Source organism: Marmota marmota, unplaced genomic scaffold (genome assembly GCF_001458135.2).
Source record: "Marmota marmota marmota unplaced genomic scaffold, marMar, whole genome shotgun sequence".
Lineage (NCBI taxonomy): Eukaryota > Metazoa > Chordata > Mammalia > Rodentia > Sciuridae > Marmota > Marmota marmota.
In genome coordinates this window covers 221,316-238,818 of record NW_026000059.1, presented here as the reverse complement: position 1 = coordinate 238,818, position 17,503 = coordinate 221,316, and the positions used below count along the sequence as shown (strand labels likewise).

General features: G+C 43.7%; 1 long non-coding RNA gene across 1 annotated transcript; it reads right to left on the bottom strand.

Moving 5' to 3' along the window:
* Positions 1-11,595: 11,595 nt before the first annotated feature.
* LOC125619928 lies at positions 11,596-17,497 on the bottom strand. The gene is made up of 2 exons (XR_007351485.1): positions 13,498-17,497; positions 11,596-11,643 (listed from the first exon to the last, which is right to left on the bottom strand). It is a non-coding gene; the product is annotated as an uncharacterized LOC125619928 (long non-coding RNA).
* Positions 17,498-17,503: the final 6 nt, after the last annotated feature.

Sequence of the window (17,503 nt, the reverse complement as noted above, 5' to 3'; positions counted from 1 at the left end):
CATGGGTGACCTGTCACTAACGCGGACCCACACGTGGTTAAGAAAAAATAGTGAGAGGCTGACTGAGGGACACTGAATCCACAGGCTGCACCACTTCCACTGGTGGAGGTTCACTGAATACCTGGTGTCACCTGGTGTCATGAGCCAGGCAACCACAGGTTCATAATCCCAATCCTAACCTCTCCGTCTGGAACACTCCAGCCCCACACACTTCAGTCAGGGATACATGACTAGGTCACAGACCGAGAAAGTGTTAAAAGGGGACACAGGGCTACGGTGCGGAGCCGAGAGCATGAGCAGAGAGGGGAAGACGGAGTCTAAGAGACATGTAGGTGATGAGAGAAGGGTTTGTTTTTTCCTTGAGATATTTATTATTTTTTCAAAAATGTATTCTAATTTGTTACAGATGAAGCAGAATGCATTACGATTCATATTCCACATATAGAGCACAAGTTTTCATCTCTCTGGCTATACCCAAGTAGAGTTACACCATTCCTGTCTTCATTCGTGTACTTAGGGTAATGATGTCCTTCTCATTCCACCATCTTTCCTACCCCCATGCCCCCTCCCTTTCCCTCCCACCTCTTTGCCCTATTTAGTGTTTGTGTGATCCTCCAATACTCCCACCCCCAACCCCATCCTTATATCAGAGAAAACATTTGGCATTTGTTTTGTTGGGATTGGCTGACTTCACTTAGCATTATCTTCTCCAACTCCATCCATTTATCTGCAAATGCCATGGTTCTATTCACTTTTATTGCTGAATAACATTCCATTGAGTATATATACCATAGTTTCTTTATCCATTCATCTGTTAAAAGGCACCTAGGTTGCTTCCACAGTTTACTATTGTGAATTGAGCTGCTATAAACATTGATGTGGCTGTGTCCCTGTAGTAGGCTGTTTTTAAGTTCTTTGGGTATAGACCAAGGAGTGGGATAGCTGGGTCAAAGGGTGGTTCCATTCCATGTTTTCCAAGGAATCTCCATACTGCTTTCCATATTGGCTGCACCAATTTGCAGTCCCACCAGCAATGTATGAGTGTGCCTTTTTCCCACATCCTCACCAACACTTATTGTTGTTTGTCTTCTTAATAGCTGCCACTGTGACTGGAATGAGATGAAATCTTAGAGTAGTTTTGATTTTCATTTCTCTAATTGCTAGAGATGTTGAACATTTTTCATATATTTGTCAATTGATGATATATCATCTTCCTAGAAGTGTCTGTTCAGTTCCTTGGCCCATTTATTGATTGGGTTATTGGTTTTTTTTTTTTTTTAGTGTTAAGTTTTTTGAGTTCTTTATATATATCCTAGAGATTAGTGCTCTATCTGATGTGCATGTGGTTAAAATTTGCTCCATTTCTGCAGGCTCTCTCTTCACCTCACTGATTGTTTCTTTTGCTGAGAAGAAGCTTTTCAATTTGAATCTATCCCATTTAATGATTCTTGATTTTAATTATTGCACTATAGGAATCTTATTAAGGAAGTTGGGGCCTAATCTGACATGATGGAGATTTGCACCTACTTTTTCTTCTATTGGCCCTTGATCCACTTTGAGTTGAGTTTTGTGCATGATCAGAGATAGGGATTTAATTTCATTTTGTTGCATATGGTTTTCCCGTTTTTCCAGCACCATTTGTTGAAGAGGCTATCTTTTCTCCAATGTATATTTTTGGTGCCTTTGTCTAATATAAGATAACTGTAATTATGTGGGTTTGTCTCTGTGTCCTCTATTTTGTACCATTGGTCTACAAGTCTATTTTGGTGCCAATACCATGCTGTTTTTGTTACTGTTGCTCTGTAGTATAATTTAAGGTCTAGTATAGTGATGCCTCCTGCTTTACTCTTCTTGCTGAGGATTGCTCCAGCTCTTCTGGGTCTCTTATTTTTCCAGATGAATTTTATGACTACTTTTTCTATTCTATGAGGAATGCCATTGGGATTTTGATTGGAATTGCATTAAACCTGTATAGTGCTTTTGGTAGTATGGTCTGCCTATCCAAGAGCAAGACAGATCTTTCCATCTTCTAAGGTCTTCACTGATTTCTTTCTTTAGTGTTCTGTAATTTTCAATCAAGAAGTCTTTCACCTCTTTCATTAAGTTGATTCACAAGTATTTTATTTTTTTGAGGCTATTGTAAATGGAGTAGTTTTCCTAGTTTCTCTTTCTGAGGATTTGTCACTGATATACAGAAATGCCTTTGATTTATGGGTGTTGATTTTATATCCTGCTACTTTGCTGAATTCATTTACTAGTTCTAGAAGTTTTCTGGTGGAATTTTTTAGTCTTCTAGGTATAGAATCATATTGTCAGCAAATAGTGTTAATTTGAGTTCTTCTTTTCCTATCTGTATTCCTTTAATTTCTTTTGTCTAACTGCTCTGACCAGTGTTTCAAGAACTGTGTTAAATAGAAGTGGTGAAAGAGGGCATCCCTGTCTTGTTCCAGTTTTTAGAGGGAATGCTCTCAATTTTTCTCCATTTAGAATGAGTTTGGCCTGGGGCTTAGCATAGATAGCCTTTATGATGTTGAGATAAGTTCCTGTTATCCCAAGTTTTTCTAGTGTTTTGAACATGAAGGCGTGCTGTATTTTGTCAAATGCTTTTTCTGCATCTGTTGAGATGATCATGTGGTTCTTATTTTTAAGTCTATTGATGTGATGAATTACATTTATTGATTTCCATATGTTGAAACAACCTGGCATCCCTGGGATGAACCCCACTTGATCGTGGTGCACTATCTTTTTGATATGTTTTTGTATTAAATTTGCCAGAATTTTATTGAGAATTTTTGCATCTATGTTCATTAGAGATATTGGCCTGAAGTTTTCTTTCTTTGATGTGTCTTTGCCTGGTTTTGGAATCAGAGTGATATTGGCCTCATAGAATGAGTTTGGAAGTGCTGTCTCTTTTTTCTATTTTCTGAAATAAATTGAAGAGTATTGGTATTAGTTCTTCTTTAAGGTCTTGTAGAACTTGGCTCTGTGTCCATCTGGTCCTGGGCTTTTCTTAGTTGGTAGGCTTCTGATGGTCTCTTCTATTTCACTGGTTGAAATTAATCTGTTTAAATTGTATATATCATCCTGATTCAATATGGGCAAATCATATGACTCTAGAAATTTGTTGGTGCCTTCAATATTTTCTATTTTATTGGAGTACAAGTTTTCAAGATAATTTCTAATTATCTTCTGTATTTCTGTAGTGTCTGTTGTGATATTTCCTTTTTCATCATGTATGTTAGTGATTTGAGTTTTCTCTCTCCTCTTTGTTAGCATGGCTAAGGGTTTGTCAATTTTATGTTTTTATTCAAAGAACCGACTTTTTGTTTTGTCAATTTTTTCAATTGTTTCTCTTGTTTCAATTTCATTGATATCAGTTCTGATTTTAGTTATTTCCTGCCTTCTACTGCTTTCGGTGTTGGTTTGTTCTTCTTTTTCTAGGAATTTGAGATGTAATGTTAAGTCATTTATTTGTTGACTTTTGCTTCTTTTAAGGAATGAACTCCATGCAATGAACTTTCCCCTTACAACTGCCTTCCTACATTGTATTGTGTTCTCATTTACCTCTAAGAATTTTTAAATCTTCATGATGTCTTTTGCCACCCACTGTTCATTCAGTAGCATGTGATTTAGTCTCCAGGTGTTGGAGCAGCTTTCATTTTTTATTTTGTCATTGATTTCTAACTTCGTTCCATTATGATCTGATAGAATGCAGGGTGATATCTACTTTTTTGAATTGCTGAGTTGCTTTGTGGCATAATATATGGTCTATTTTAGGAAGGATCCATGTGTGCTGATTGAAAGATGAAAGATCCATCGCTCATTGAAAGACGAAATATTCTATATATGTCAGTTAAGTCTAAGTTATTGATTGTATTATTGAGTTTTATAGTTTCTTTGTTCAGCTTTTGTTTGGAAGATATATCCAGTGGTGACAGAGATGTGTTAAAATCACCCAGAATTATTTATTGTGTTGTGGTCTATTTGACTCTTGAACTTGAGAAGAGTTTGTTTGATGAACATAGATGCTCCATTGTTTGGGGCATATATATTTATAACTGTTATGTCTTGTTAGTGTATGGTTCTCTTGAGCAGTATGTTAGTCCATCTTTATCCCTTTTGATTAACTTTGGCTTAAAGTCTACTTTATTTGATATGAGGATGGAAACCCCTGCTTGCTTCCACAGTCCATGTGAGAGGTATGATTTTTCCCGACCTTTCACCTTCAGTCTGTGGCTGTCTTTTCCTATGAGCTGAATCTCCTGGAGAGGGCATATTGTTAGGTCTAGTTTTTTTTATCCAATCTACTAGTATATGTCTTTTGGTGAGTTTAGGTCATTAACATTCAGGGTTACTGTTGAGACATGATTTGTTTTTGCGACCATTTTTGTTTATTTTTGTCATTTAATTTGACTTAGTTTTTACTTTGAATAGTTTTCCCTTTAGTGTAATACCTCCCTTTGCTGATTTTCATTGTTGTTTTTCAATTCCTCTTCATGGAATATTTTGCCGAGGATGTTCTGTAGTACAGGCTTTCAACTTGTAAATTCTTTAACTTTTGTTTTTTTACGGAAGGTTTTTATTTCATCATCAAATCTAAAGCTTAATTTTTCTGGATTTAAGATTCTTGGTTGGCATCCATTTTCTTTCAGAGCTTGGTATATATTGTTCCAGGATTTTCCAGCTTTCAGGGTCTGGGTTGAAAAATCTGCACATAACCTAACTGGTTTTCCCCTCTATATAATCTGATTCTTTTCTCTCATGGCTTTAAAATTTCTCTCCTTATTCTGTATGCTAGGCATTTTCATTACAATGTGACTTGGTGTGAATCTGTTGTGATTTTGTACATTTGGTGTCCTGTAAGCCTCTTGTGTTTGGCTTTCCAATTCATTCTTCATGTTTGGGAAATTTTCTGATATTATTACATTGAATAGGTTGTTCATTCCTTTGGTTTGGAACCCTATGCCTTCCTCTATCCCAATAACTCTTAAATTTGATCTTTTTAAGTTATTTCATATTTCTTAAATGTTCTGCTCATGGTTTCTTACCATCTTCACTGTGTGGTCAACATTCTTTTCAAGATTATATATTTTGTCTTAATTGTCTGAGGTCCTGTCTTCCAAGTGGTCTAATCTGTTGATGATGGTTTCAATTGAACTTTTAATTTGGTTTATTGTTTCTTTCATTTCAAGTATTTCTGTTTTATTTTTTTTACCTCTATCTCCCTGTTGAAGTAATCTTTTGCTTCCTGTATTTGCTTACGTAGTTCTTTATCAGAATAATCTTGTGTTGCCTATATCTGCTCTCTTATATCATCCTTTAATTCACATAACATTTTAATTATGTACATCCTGAATTCCTTCTCTGTAATTTCTTCTGCTGTGCTGGCCATGGGTTCTAATAATGTAGTATCTTGATTTGTTTGGGGGCACTTTCTTCCCTTGTCTTTTCATGTTGTTTGTGTGTCTTCCCTTCTAGCACTGCGGATCCAAGGTGTTACTGTTTTACCCTATAGGCTTATAGGGCCCCTGCAGGCTTCCAGTACCTCTCTTGGCTATCCAGAGTTCCAAACTGGTAGCTGCTCCAACTAAAGATGGTGATGGAGGTGACCCAAGATGGAGGCAGCTGCTTTCAGTGGTGGGGAGAGCCGGGCAATGGCATTGTGTAGTGTGTTCAGAGATGAGCTCTCGGCTACAGTGTTGTAGCTGTCAGCTGTCTTCAGAGCCTGTGTGATGCCCTCAGGCGCAGGCAGGCTACTGTGTGCCTAGGGGACTGGCAGCAGCTGCCAAGTCCCAAGATAGAGGCAACCAGGGAAGCTCCAGGTTGGTAGATGTGGGTCCACCCAGGAGTGGTGGATGGAGTTCCTGCGTGTGGGTAGCAGCTGAGTGTCCTGTGTGGGAGCAGCATCTGGGAATACTATGCTGGTGCTGATGCCGGTGGTCCTGCTAAGGCACCCGCTAGACCCAAATGGGTAGTCGGAAGTCGGGAGTCCTGCTCTAATGCTGAGGCTTGGAGCCCTGCGCTGGCACAGCAGCCGTGATTCCTACATGGGACCAGGTGTGAAGGGGTCCTCTGTCACTCTCAGAGAAGCAGTTTTCCACAAGTTGAGACCCCGTCATGGAGTGACAGAGAATGCTGCCTCCCTTGGCCCACCATCTTGGAAACCCGCCCCCCCCCCCAGAAGGATTTTTAATGAAGCAGCTCTGCAGATGGCAGTTTAAGGATCAGAAGGCCGGCTTGGAGCATCAGCTTAGAGTGGGCCAGGTGTGGTCTCTGTGGGCAAGAAAAGCTGGCTGAAGCCTGACAGGAACAAGAAATCAGAGGTTTGTTGCTGTGGCAATTTGCCTGGGCAATGCTGGTGATGAGTGACAAGGTGACAGCTGTGTCCAGCTTTGGTGGGAGGGTGCTCCTCTTTTATGGGTCTTGAGTGAACAGTGTTGTGTCTGATGAAGTTGATGAGCTCCTGTGTCTGGGGTTCCTGACATGATTGGGATGGCCACAAATCCAGGTGCTCCTGATTTATTTTGATAAGTTGGCACATAAAAGTTATTTATCACTTTGTGCCTTATTGTGCAGCTGGGCAGATGGTAGCTGTTACTTCTAGAAACAAGGCATAGCCTGAAACAAGATATAAATCATCCTACTCAAAATGGAACAGCTCATGGCAAACTACAATTTAACAAAATGGACTAACTTGAGGTCAACGGAACCTGAGGACTGCTGCTCTGTACACCTTGGAGTCACTCAGGGCAGGCATAACCTAAGAACTTCTGCTCTGTACACCGTGGAGTCACTCAGGGCAGGCAAAACCTAAGAACTTCTGCTCTGTACACTGTGGAGTCACTCAGGGCAGGCGCAGTCTGAGAACTTCTGTTCTTACACCATGGAGTCACTCAGGGCAGGCACAGCCTGAGAACTTCTGCTCTGTACACTGTGGAGTCACTCAGGGCAGGCGCAGTCTGAGAACTTCTGCTCTGTACACTGTGGAGTCACTCAGGGCAGGCGCAGTCTGAGAACTTCTGCTCTGTACACCGTGGAGTCACTCAGGGCAGGCGCAGCCTGAGAACCATCTGTCCCTGATGGAAATGTCATCCTACAGAGCGTGACTGAAATCATCAAGCCCAGAAGCTCTCAGGGAGCATTTCATTTATGGATTAATATTCCCCTTGATAGGAGATTGTTTTGCTTATACTTGAGCAGCAGCTTTGTGAGAGCAGAGAACCCATTACTTACCTGGCTCGGGCAGGCCTCATCTCATTGTCACCTACCCTGAGACTTATTGTCCATGTGCACGGGTCACCTTTCTTCAGTCTTTCTAGGGACAGTCAAGTTGTCCATTGTGTGGCCAAACCAGTGGAAAGCAATTGGGAGAAGCCAGTGTTCTTTCCCTCAGCCTTCACCTGAGCTTTAGGGTTCTCACTTTGTACTTATATTTTAACATAGTACTTTTAATGGTATAAACACCCACCACTTACTCCAAACCGACGTCTTTGGGGTGATAATCTGACACTCCATTGTCTTATCTTCCCTGTGGTGTTGTGAGTTCTCTCTCGGTGTACAGACAGGTAACTCACCCAGGGCAGCCCAGCAGCCTGCTGATGTCGTCCATACAAGTGACAGGTTCGAGCCCAGATTTGTTCTGGCTACTCTGGTGACTTGGTGCTTAACAGCTATGTCTCATAACAGGTACAAAGTTATTTGAGATGCTTCTGTTGGCAGCCAGCAGTTTTCAAATAACTCGCTATTATTTTCAACAAGAGGAATTTATGAACCCAGCACTTCTCTCTTTGACAAACACCCTGTTCTGCCTGTCTAAACAACCATGCGAGCTGGGCCACAGTTGGTGCTGTACATCCCTACCTCCCTCTCCCTTCCCACAACCAGCAGGCTCATGGCCCAGCGCAGGCACACTCAGAACCTGTAGAATTGTTTCCATTTGGTCTCCATCTTCCCAATTGGCCAAGCTTCACACCTAGCTTGTGCTCAAGAGTCAGAACCCACCAGACAAATGCAGTCTCTGGAGCCTGGAGAATCTCAGGTCTTCTGGTCTGCTGTGCTGCATGGCAACCACTCAACCCTGATTCTGGCGTCCCATCTAATACGTTGTAGGTATTAGCTAATTCTATTAGGGTCTTTGTCTTTGCCTTTGAGAAACAATGAGTAATGCATCTGTCCTGGATTCTACAGTTGAAGGTAAGAATTAGGGTGATTTGATTAAAAATGAAACTGTTTTCTGTTCTGCAAGTGGTTAAGGGCTTGCCTCCATATGTCACCTCCATCATCTATCTGCATAGACTTGGGCAAGAACACTGAACTCTCTGACCCTCAGTGTTCTCTTCTTTTTTCCTCTCAGTGAGATGAATGAAGTCTATGGTAAAGGATTTTTTCAGGATTAATGAACATATGTTAATAAGTGATTAATAACGCACTTAGAGCAGGTTCTTGAGCAGTCAATGTCGATTTTTTGAATTGTCAAAATGCTCACTTTGGCTCTTCCCCTGCCTATACACTACTTGCTGAAGCTTTGACTATGAGCTAGGTTCAGCACTCAATCAAAAGAATAAGGGTGCATTTTAAAACCCAGAATTTACGTATTAGATTTGTTATTTATATTTCTTCTATATGGTTTGTGCCTCATTAGTTCATCTAAAATTCAATTAGGCATTCACAACACAGTTTAGTTTGGAACAGGTGATACTGAGGTCTAATGAAAAAGAAGACAATCTGGCTCTATTCCTTGCAAATAAAATATAAGCAATCATAAAAATTCTCAACTCTTTAGAGTCACTGAGATTTGTAAATAATCAAGTGTAATAAGCATTTCTCTTTGAAATATATCAGGATTATTAATAAAATCTCTCTCTTTTAAATTTAGCAGTACTGTCAGGGTGGGCTGGGCTCAGTGGTAGTGCACTTGCTTGGCATGTGAGGCACTGGGTTCAATTCTCAGCACCCCATAAAATATATAAATAAAATAAAGGTCTATCGACAACTAAAAAAAAAGCTTAAAAAAGTTTAGCAGTACTATTAATAATGTCTTTTTTCAACTTTATAACTTCCCAAATGTCTAATCCATTCGTTTCTCCTGAATGTAGCATATACTTCATTTTTGCTGATTTAAAACAGCAAGTTTTACTGTTGTTAAGACATTCATGTCCTGCCAGTCGTGAACTGTGTGTGGGAGTCGGAGTTGGGAACCAGGGCGGCTGGTCAGCACTGCTCTGATGGATTCAGCATCTGCATGAATTACCCCAGCCACTTCAGGAGGGTTCCAGTTGTTGCTGGAGGGCAGTCTGGAGACAATCTGGTGTGACATCTGTCACGGGTTGATCTGCTGGCTGGGTGGTGTCCCCTTCCTCCCTCACTCTCCATGTGAGTCCCTCCCTCACTGCCGAGCACATGGTGGAAGAGGAGACCTTCTCCTGCAGAGGAGGACCATTCTTCTGTCAAAGGTACTTGAGTAGCTACACTCCTCTGCCAGAACCTCCAAGCAAGTCCTCAAGGTCCAAACTGTAGCTGAAGACAAGTTCACCCTAGACACTTTTATCAATCATGGAGATCACAGCCCTCCAGGTTCAATGCCTATAGAACTGCTAAAGCCAATCTGTTTCCCCAGAGAGTTAGAAGTGAAAAATGTGATGAAACATGTGTGTTTGTAGAAAAATAAAACTTTCTAAACAAAGTCAGTTTTCTTTGTATTTATTAACTTTTCCCAGGAAAAGCTACCCAATTTTCAGGAGAAAAGCCCTGCATTCCATTGTGTCCTGTGCATTTATTACCACCAACCATCTGGCAAAGCTAACTCATCCCCTGACGTCAGGAGAACCAGGTAAGAGGTGGGGACAGAGATCATGAAAAATACTTATCAAGAAGCTTCTGCTAAAGCACGAGGATCCAGGTGCATGAGATGCAAGGGCGCCCTAAAGGACTTGCCTAGAATAAACACAAAGTCAACCAGCCACTTGAGCAAACGGCTCCTTCAAGATTTACAGCTGCATGTAGATGTTGGAAGTATGTTTACTCTGCATTCTCACTTGAGAAAGTTACAATGTACAAAATCATAACTTCCAAAGACAGTTCTGAACACAGGGAAACTGAAACTCACTCCTGGCGTGGGAGACTCATGCCCTTGTTCAGCGTTTCCACCGATTTTCCTTTTTCTTTCTTTCTTTTTTTTTTTCAGACTGGCAAGTAGAAGCTTTATTAAAGGACAACAGAAAGGACTTCTCCCTGGAGGAAGAAGGAGACCCAAAAGGTGGAAACCGTGGAAAGGGGAGGTCTTCCCTTTTTTTCTTGCACCAATTTTCAGTGTTTAAATACCATAAACTTTCCATTTCAAGAGATCTGTTTGTTGGGTCTTCCGTCTGTTTTACTCATGAGATGCCTGGTTGAGCTAGTTGGGTACACTGGTTACTGTCACTCAAAGATGTTGTTGGGCCCTTGAAATATTTACCTTAAAATTTATCTGAAGACAAGTTCTCCACAGGTGCCCGCAGGAGTGGGCACCAGGCACCTCCTCAAGCCCAGCTGTGGCTGCAGCATGACAGATGTCTGGTGCCAGGCCCACCTACATCTTTCTAATGACCACTTGATAACAAAGAGCTTTGAGTCATAGGCAGAGGCTTTTTACATGTGGAGAGATTTCTAAGCCTTCTAAAAATAAGACCAGTCAAGGATGGCGTCATGCCCTGAGGTTTTTTAAATTACACAATCAGCTATAAATACTGCCAATGAGTCTTTGTCTGAAAGCTATATCAATCTTTCAGTACATTGTGTGTGTCCTTCACAATGTAACTTTTTCATGCAAGAGGGGAAAAAAGAAATTCTGGCTGAATTCAGCTGGGCCAGCTATTTGTTTCTAGTTGTCATGGTTGTATGGTGCTAAATACAAGCCCTATGACCTTCATCTTCTAGAATTCACATCCTTGTGTGGTCCCTTCCTGCCGCGTGCCAGGGCACATAGACTCTGAGCAACAGGACGAAGCAGAAGCCAGGGTTCCATTTCTGGAGGGACATACTCCAGCCCTGGTGGCTTCTGCATTGATTGCTCTCTTGGTCCAACCTCACCAAGGGAAGCTGTTACTTGCTGTGAGTGGCCGAGAAGCACAGGTGGACAATCTCAGGGCAGGTCCTCCAGCCAGGCAGGCCTTCAGGTGACTGTGGTTCACTTACATCCTGACTGAATGTCACTGCCTGGAGCCAAAATACCAAGAACAGCCGCTCCCAGGTGCCAAGCCTCAGAAGCTCTGCAATAATAAAGGCTTCTTTCTTAAAAAAAATAAATTTACTTATTTATTTATTCAAATTAGCTATATATGACAGCAGAATGCACTTTGATTCATTGTACATAAGCAGAGCACAACTTTTCATTTCTCTGGTTGTGCACGATATAGTGTGGCACCATATGTGCAGTCATACATGTACCTAAGGTAATAATGTCCATCTCATTCCACCATCTTTCCTGCCCCCATGACCCTCCCACCCTCTCCCCTCCTCCTCCTTTGCCCAAAGTTCCTCCATTTTTCCCATGCCCCCACCTCATTATGTATCAGCATCCACTCATCAGAGAGAACATTCAGCCTCTGTTTTTTGGGGATTGGCTTACTTCGCTTAGCATGATATTCTCCAACTCCATCCATTTACCTGCAAATGCCATAATTTTATTCTCTTTTATTGCTGAGTAATATTCCATTGTGTATATACCACAGTTTCTTTATCCATTCATCTACTGAGGGACACCTAGGTTGGCTCCACAGTTTAGCTATTGTGAATTGAGCTGCTATAAACATTAATGTGGCTGCATCCCTGTAGTATGCTGATTTTAAGTCCTTTGGGTATAGACAGAGGAGTGGGATAGCTGGGTCAAATGGTGGTTCCATTCTAAGGAATATCCATACTGCATTTCTATATATCAGTGATAAATCATCTGAAAGAGAAATTAGGAAAATACCCCATTCATAATAGTCTCAAAAAATAATAAAATACTTGGGAATCAATTTAACAAAAGAGGTGAAAGACCTCTACAATGAAAAAATACAAAACACTGAAGAAAAAAATTGAAGAAGACTTTAGAAGATAGAAAGATCTCTCATGCTTTTGGATAGGCAGAATTCATATTGTCAAAACAGACATACTACCAAAAGTGCTATACAGATTGGATATGATTCCAATTAGAATTCCTATAGAAATAGAAAAAGTAATCATGAAATTAATTTGGAAAAAAAAGAGACCCAGAATAGCCAAAGCAATCCTTAGCGAGAAGAGTGAAATAGGAGGTATCACAATACCAGACCTAAAACTATACTACAAAGCTATAGTAATATAAAACGTATATGTGTGTGTGTGTGTGTGTGTGTGTATGTGTATATATATATATATACACACACACACACACCAAAATAGACATGTAGACCAATGGTACGGAATAGAAGAAACAGAGACAAACCCACATAAACACAGTTATCTCATACTAGACAAGGGTGCCAAAAACATACATTGGAGAAAAGATAGCCTCTTCAACAAATGGTACTGGGAAAACTGGAAATCCACATGAAGCAAAATGAAACTAAACCCCTGTCTGTCACCATGCACAAAACTCAACTCAAAGTGGATCAAAGACCTTGGAATTAGACCAGAGACCCTCTACCTAATAAAGACTTCTTGTTTTAAGCCACTAAGTTACGGGACAGCTTGTCACATCACTATAGACAACTATCACCATTATCCATTCACCATTAGGGAATCTATAGGCTCAGGTACCCACAAACATCAAAACAGCTGAAATTCCCCAGATGAAGAAGTATGAACAAGGTGTGGCAAACCAAATTCTGACAAAGGCCAGGTGTGGGGCCCATGGAGAGCAGAGACTGTTCTCTAGGTCCAAAGGTGGGGAAGCTAAAGACATTTGTCACTCTGTGGAATTTGGTTGCAACATGGCCAGACCTTTGGCTTTTTACGGTGTGGTACACATGGGCCGGTATTTCCAAGCATCAATTGTGCCCTAGGCAATGAATCCAAGCCAAGCAGTGGAAGTGTCTCTTCCTGGCCAGGGAATGTTTCATGGAGAGACATGTGACCCAGTTCTAGCCCACATGCCAGGGGCATCTTCCAGGAAAGATATTTTGCTTCTATAAGAGAGGCTTAGAAAGAACAAGTCTCTTTATTCTCTGAACAGAGGCTCTGCCTTGACATTTGCTGGCTTTCTGCAGATGAAGCCAACATTAAGATGGCCAAACAGAGAGAAAAAGGGAGTCTGAGACCCCAATAGCACAGTTAGATCCTAAAGCAATCAATCCCAGGAATCTCAGACATCGTCTGAGACCACCCAGGCCTTTGTAAAGGCAGTGTGAGTTGAGGGTTATTTTACTTGCAGTCAAAAGCATTCTAACATATGTGCAAGGGAAGCTAGTAAACTTTAATTTTATATTAACCACTAATTTTTTAAAAAATACATAAAATTCCATTTCTAAAATGATTCTTGTACCAAGGAAAACCTACCTGGATGGCACATCCACCCTACTGGCTGCTGCTCCATGACTTCTGTTCTAGGCTCGACACTCCACATGACAGAGCATGAGGACCCTCACCCATGTTCAGCTATCAGACTTCATGTGTCCAGTGATGGCCTGTCAGTGGCCACTCCAGGCCAGCTGCTGTGGGGGCACACTCCTCTCCATTAGTAGGTTGTTGTGAAGAGGATTCTGGAACGATGTGTGCGTGATGTGAAGTGATACACATATCTGAGAACAGAATTTGATTTGGAAAACCTCGAAGTTTGAATGGGTTTTAAAGGACATGGTAGGAGTTCAGGCAGCTCTGTGCTCCCCCGGTCAGGCTGTGAGGAAGCACATGCCATCACAGTATGGTGTCTGAAATCTCTCCCCTTGAAACCTGCACCACTCGAGTAACCCCTGAGCGTGGTTTTAGTACAATGAACTGTGGTTGAGTGAGGCCATTTCCACACTTGAGTCCAGCATACAGTGTGAAAGTCAGAAGCAGGAGAGGGACGGTGGCGTGTTTAGTCAAGGAGAAGCAGCATCCTCGCATACTCAAAGAGTGGCCATTTGGTCAGCGTCCTGTGCTCAGCAAAGAGGTTCTATCCTCAAACTCTGCCAAGCAGCACTGTCATGTCCACGGTGCAGACAGCCCACCCCTGCCTGGAGAGGCTCGCCCAGGCTGATGGTGACCAGGAAGTGGAGTCCCTGACTTCTACTTTTGTGTCCCCATCTCTGTCCCATGAGGTCCCAGGCAAGTACATGCTGGGCTTTGCCCAAGCCCTAGTATAGCTTCTTGGGAGCCAGGCCTGGCAGTTAAGGGCCTCTCTTCCTTCCTTTTACCTCAATCTACACCAAATCTCAGCTTTATTATCGTTCCTAAGATTCCAAAGAAAAACACACGAGCAAAAGCGGGGAGAATCAGGAATGGATCTACATTCACACCTCAGGGAGAAACTTTGCTAAGGGGCCCAAGTGACAGAGAGTGGTTGAGGTTCTGGAGCTGCACCTCCTCCCAGAGGGAGGGGTGGGCAAAGGGGTCTTCAGCATGCTCTGAGGCCCTGAAGCAGTCACGATAACCCGTGTGAGCCCAGCTCTGCAGGACCAGATTGTTCCCTCCGCGCAGGGGTGGGGCGGGATGGGAACCAGAAGTGCATCTGGGTGAGGGATTTCTACTGGGGATCAACTGGCCCCTGAGGAGAGGACATTTCTGGACTCGTAGGTCTGAAGCATGTAGCTTCCAACAGGCATTCCTCATGATTAGTTTTCAAGAGATGGGTGGAGGTCCACTACCAGGAAGCTCTGAAAAGGACTCCTGCATTTGATGGGAAGGTGGAACTCTGAATGCCTGTCACCCCAGTCACGGGCAAGCAGCTCAGAGTGGCTCTTCATTTCCTCTGTTTGCCCTTCACTTATGTGGCTGCAGCTCACTCGCAGCTAAAGTATGGCTGCAGGACTGGAAAGCACTCATGACACTTGGCCAAACTCCTCAAGGAGACATCTTATGGACATCCTTCGTATTTCATTGGCTTTAGGGACAAAAGCTGTTGAGAAGGAAAGTGGGGAGGGAGGAGGGACATGGCTAAGTGGGCAGAGCAGGCAGCCTCCTGCCTGCCAGGCTCAGAGTGGGAGTGATTGAGGTGCAGTAGAGAGCCAGGGCGTGACGGGAGGTCAGCTGGCCTGCCCTACTTCTGGAAGGTGGATTCACACAGGTGACACTGTGAGGGCTGGAATTAGGACCCTGAGGCTGTGCTTTTCCCTGAGGTAGACCTTCAGGTGTTCTCTGCTGTGCAGCTTGCAGGGAGTGCTCCTGTTGGCCCGGCAGAGAGCTGTCCCTCAGGGGCCTTGGAGAGCATACCTAGTGCCCCACCATGGCTTCGGTCTGCAGCCAGACTGAGCGCAGGTTTGTTTCCAAGGCCAGTGAGACCACCTTTTGGAGACACATACATAGGCATATTTTTCTCCTTTTCTGTGTATAGTTTGAGTAACTATGAAATACTAAACACCTGCATGTGGGTAGCTGTGGTGGAAAATGGAAGTCTAGAGGAAGGGAAAGTGTTAACAGAGGAGGGCAGAAGCCAATAAGGAACCCAGCTATTTAAGTCATACTATAAAATAGGAAGCAAGACCCAGATTGAGGCCCTCAGATTCATGCTCCAATTATATAAATGCCATTTTGTTTTCTAAGAAGGATATGTTGTAACACTTAAATGATGAACTCCAGACAGGGGTTTCCATCGATGACTCCATCTTTATGCTCTTGATCTCACAATCTGTTCGTGTGAGCAGGCCTTGGGGAGTCTTGTTCCTCTTCCATACAGGCCCTGCCCAAGGCCTGCTTCTCTCTGAAGATGAGTTTCCACAATCTTCTCTTCACTCCCCCTCTCTGAAGGGAGGGTTGGTGTGTGGGAAGTGGCTGTGTTTGCAGCATTTCAGTCAGCGTGAAGTCTGGAATCCTGGGGTGGTGGTGGGGGAGCAGGGTCCAAGCCAGCCAGTGGACTGAATCTCAGGAGCCTTCCAGGGCCATACCGCAGCCCAGGGTGGAAAAGAGGACAGAGGAGAGGGGCTGACTGATCAGAACTATCTCCACCATGCTTAAAACTTGTTTTCCAACTCAATTCCTGCTAAAATAAGCAAACAGACCACATCTTTCAGTTTCTTCCACAAGTACAGTTCAACTGTGCTTTTGGAGCCTGAAGAATATTAGTAAAAAGTAAAACAATGCATCTTGAACAACAGCAGCAAAAATCTTGAATAAAGACTTAACAAATACATTCCTGCATTTCTAAGACCAATTCTCTCTGAAGTAAAATCAAATATTTCACTAATAAGAGTGAAAAGGATTCCAATAAGATGATTCACAAAAGTTGAGCAAAATCAGGTTTTCGAGTAAAGGATTCGGCTCCTAACTGAAACCTCTGTCCTAACAGCAAACATTAGACTTGGTTTGCGTTTCCCTCGGGGTGTGTTCTCAGCGCTTGTTCCTCCCCCGCAATGCAACGCAAAAAGTAAAACGTTACCTTGGTTTTCCTGGGTTCACTCTGGCTGCATTGTCAGAACAACTGAACGGGAAATTCTAAAACCTCCTCCCCAGTCAACTTCTGGAACATTCTAAGCTGACTTAATCCTGGACGGAGTCGGGTGGAAGGGCCTACTCAGCGAGGCTCGGGGAGCAGAGGCTACAGAAGTGCCGCAGGCGGAGCGCACCTCCCAAAGGCTAAGAAATAGCTTGTCCTGCAAAACCCGGCAGGCGCTGGGAGGACAGAGTCTTGAATGGGATGGAGGCCCGGATGGTTGAAGTATCCTCTGGTTACGGAGGACTTTCGGTAGGAAGAGGGCCTCGCCGAATCCCAGTAATAACCAAGTAACTGGCGTTGTCCCAGGCGAGGGGGAGGTGGGAGGCGGGAAGAGGAGGGCTCCAGCTCCTTCCCTGGGTCGGGTCAGGAATTTAATGTCGGCACTACTGATTGGGCACGGGGCTAAGCACCGGGCACCAAGCTGAACTAGACGTGGTGCTGTCCTTGAAGAGCTCCCAGCTCAGCAGAAGGCTGGAACACTCCCCTTGCGCTCTGATAAGGTCGCCTCTGGGAGGTGGCCAGGCAGAGCTGCATCCACTTTCATCCACACTTTTCTAAAGACTGAAAAACAGAGAAAGCACGACACGGTCAGGGTAGAGACCAGGCGGAGGGGCAGGGCGACCCGGGACCAGCGGACTCCTGCAGCGCGGTGTGGCGAGTCGGCAGGGGACCCGCAGCTGCTGCGGCTCCCCCCCCCCCCTGCCGCGCTGGCCCACATCCCCGTCCGCGCTTAGGCGCCCGGAACTCTGCACCCGCCTTCCGCGAGCCCGCGACCCCGGCGCCCCCGGAGGCGCGGGGAGGCGGCGTCCGCGAGCCGGCTGGAGGGGGCCTGCTCCGCCTCTGAGCACCCCGCCGAGCCCGGGGGATCGGACCAAACCCCGCAGCGCCGGCACCATGACGCTCGCCAGCCTGGTGCTGGCGCTGATGCTAGGG